Below are 3730 nucleotides of genomic sequence, written 5' to 3'. Positions count from 1 at the left end.
TCGTCCTTGTTGCACGCCCGTGCCGCCACGTGCCGATGGGCCGCCCGCGTTGGCTCCAGCCGCCGCAGCTCTCATAGCTTCCCGGAGTCCCTTCGTCGTGGTTCCACAGAGCCGCTCTGCCGTGGCCAGAGCCCACGTTCGCCAACCACCGGCGCCCCGCCTCTAGGATTGCTCGTGCGTCAGCAGCACGTGTCACCGACACATGGGCCCCAACATATTAGATTAGGAACTAATCTAATTAGTCAAACTAGCAAACCTCTAATAGACACTAACAGCAGGGCCCCACTTACTAATTAGGATAAATTAAATTAAAACAAGACCATGTTAAAAAGTAAGAGTCAATGACATGTGGGCCCCGCTGACCTGTTGACCAGTCAACATTGACTGGTCAAGTGCTGACTGTACATGCTAACTCAGCCCCCTGGACCCCACTGGTCATAGATATAGACTAACCAATACCCTAGTAACTGAAGTATTTAGGGATTTAAATTCTAATTAAATAATTTCATAAATTTAGAAAAAGGGATTTTAAACTTTGAAAATTAAAAATAAAATAAACCGAGACTCGGATGAAAATATTTTATACATGAAAGTGATAACCCACAAGTATAGGGGATCGTTTGTAGCCTTCTTCGATAAATAAGAGTGCCGAACCCAACGAGGAGCTAAAGGCAGAAAAAATATTCCATCAAGTTCTATCGACCACCGATACAACTCTACGCACACTCGACGTTTGCTTTACCTAAAACAAGTATGAAACTATTTGGCAAGAATAAAACTACCAGTACTTTGCGAGAATAAAACTATGAATAAATTGCAAGGTAATAAAAGTGGATAGCTTTTTTCAACAAGAAAGTCATTTGTCCCTAGGCAATGGATAGCAAGTACAAGTAATCATTCTTGCAATTTTACATGAGGGAGAGGCATGCGCTAACATACTTTCTCTACTTGGATCATATGCACTTATGATTGGACCCCTAGAAAGCATCCGCAACTACTAAAGATCATCAAGGTCGTGAAACCCAACCATAACATTAAGTATCAAGTCCTCTTTACTCCCATACGCCATAACCCACTTATCCCGCGTTTAGGCTGCCGTCACCCCCAAAACACTAACAATAAGCAAACCATGAACATATTGCAACACCCTACAGTGGGGCCCCTCATGTTTGCGCGAGACGGAGGGCACTGTAGGACAGCATTGTAAATAAAATATACAATCATACCAACCAAGATCATGATTAACCCATAAGACAAAATGAATCTACTCAAACATCATAGGATAGCCATAGATCATTGGGAAATAATATATGGAGTTGAGCACCATGTTTAAGTAGAGATTACAGCAGGGAGAAGGGGTGTTACACCGCTGCATAGAGGGGGGAGAGTTAATGTTAACGGTAGAAAGATTGCTGATGTAAATCGTCGTCCCGATCCTTGCCCCAGCGGCACTCCAGCGCCACCGGGAGAGAGGGGGAGAGAGCCCCCCTCCTTCTTCTTCTTCTTACATGGCCTCCCCCAAGTTGGGAGGAAAGTTCCCCCTCTGGTCTATGGCCTCTATGGTGGCAGAGGGGCAGGAGCCCCTTCGAGATTGGATCTCCCTCTCTGTTCTCTTCTATTTTTCTTTTTCCAGATCTAGCCAAAAACCGTTTCTTATATTCTGGGAGATCCGTAACTCCGATTGCGCTAAGATTTTAATATGATTTTTTCCGGATATAAGCTTCCTTGCACCCTAAGTAGAGCTCCGAACAATGTTCGAGGAGGGCACAACCCACCACCACGCGCTAGGGGCCTGGGGCGCGCCCTGGTGTCTTGTGGGCTGTGTGGGCCTTTGTTTGTGGGGATTCCAACTCCCAAAATCACATATATTCCAAAATAATTTTCCGTAAAATTTTATTGCATTTGGACTTCCTTTGATATGGGTTTTCTGTGAGACAAAAACATGCAAAAAACAGGAACTAGCACTGGGCACCGGATCAATAAGTTAGTCCAATAAATCATATAAAAAGTTGCCAAAAATATGTGAAAGTTGTATAATATTGGCATGAAACAATAAAAAATTATAGATACGACGGAGACGTATCAGCATCCCCAAGCTTAATTCCTGCTCGTCCTCAAGTAGGTAAATGATTAAAAAGATAATTTTTGATGTGGAATGATACCTAGCATAAACTTGATTAGATATCTAATCATGGCATGAATATTAAGACATAAGTGATACAAAGCAATAGTATATAATTTGACATAAAGACATCGATACTCAGGCATCCCAACAAAAAATCATGTATTTCAAAATATCAATGCTAAAGAAAGCTATCCCTACAAAATCATATAGTCTTATCATGCTCTGTCTTCTTAACACAAAGTATTTATCATGCACAAACCCGATGACAAGCCAAGCAATTGGTTCGTACTTTTTAACGCGCTTCAGCTTTTTCAACCCTCACGCAATACATGAGCGCAAGCCATGGGTATAGCACTATGGGTGGAATAGAGTATGATGATAAGGGTAAATATAAAGAAGACAAAACGTAGAAAGTCTCACACCGACGCGGCTAACCAATGGGCTATGGAGATGCCCATCAATTGATATCAATGCGAGGAGTAGGGATTGCCATGCAACGAATGCACTAAGATCAATATGGAAACTAAGTGGGTGTCCATCTAATCCTATAATGAAAAATTACCACTAGTATATGTAAGTGACAACATAGGAGACTCTCCATATGAAAAACATGGTGCTACTTTGAAGCACAAGTGTGGTAAAGGATACTAACAATGCCCCTTCTCTCTTTGTTTATTTTTTTCTTTTTTCTTTCTTTTTCTTTCTTTTTCTTTTTTTATTTTTCGTTTTTTTTCTTCTCTCATTGTCCGGACTCTCATCCCGAATTGTGGGGGAATAATAGTCTCCATCATCCTTTACTCACTGGGGCACTGCTCTAAAAATGAATAATGATGATCATCACACTTCTATTTACATATAACTCAAAGGAAATAAAAATTACAACTCGATACCTATGACAAATTATGACTCTATATGAATGCCTCTGGCATGTACCAGGATGTGCAATGATCTAGCGTAACATGTATGAAAAATGATGAACGGTGGCTGAGCCACAACTACTATGTCAGCTATATGATCATGCAAAGCAATATGACAATGAATGCTCAAGTCATCAAACAAAAGCGGTGGAAGTTGCATGGCAATATATCTCGGAATGGCCATGGACAAGCCATAATAGGTAGGTATGGTGGCTATTTTGAGGAAGATAAAATAAGGCTTATGTGTGATAGAGTGTATCATATCGCGGGGTTCGGATGCACCTGCGAAGTTTGCACCAAGTCTCGATGTGAGAAAGGGCAATGCACGGTACCGTAGAGGCTAACAAATTGCGGGAAAGGTAAGAGTGCGTATATTCCATGGACTCACATTAGTCATAAAGAACTCATATACTTATTGCAAAAGTTTATTAGCCCTCGAAGCAAAGTACTACTATGCATGCCCCTAGGGGATAGATTGGTAGGAAAATACCATCGCTCGTCCCTGACCGCCACTCATAAGGAAGACAATCAATAATAAATCATGCTCCAACATCATAGCATAACGAGAGACTGTACGTGCATGCTTCGGGAATCACAAACCTTAACACCAATATTCTTACTAACCACAACCATTTACTAGTAGCTCCCACATATTCCATCTCTATATCGCAGAACTATTGCAAGGAAT

The sequence above is a fragment of the Triticum urartu genome, chromosome 3 (genome assembly GCF_003073215.2).
Source record: "Triticum urartu cultivar G1812 chromosome 3, Tu2.1, whole genome shotgun sequence".
In the NCBI taxonomy this organism is placed as follows: Eukaryota; Viridiplantae; Streptophyta; class Magnoliopsida; order Poales; family Poaceae; genus Triticum; species Triticum urartu.
This window is presented reverse-complemented; position numbering follows the sequence as displayed.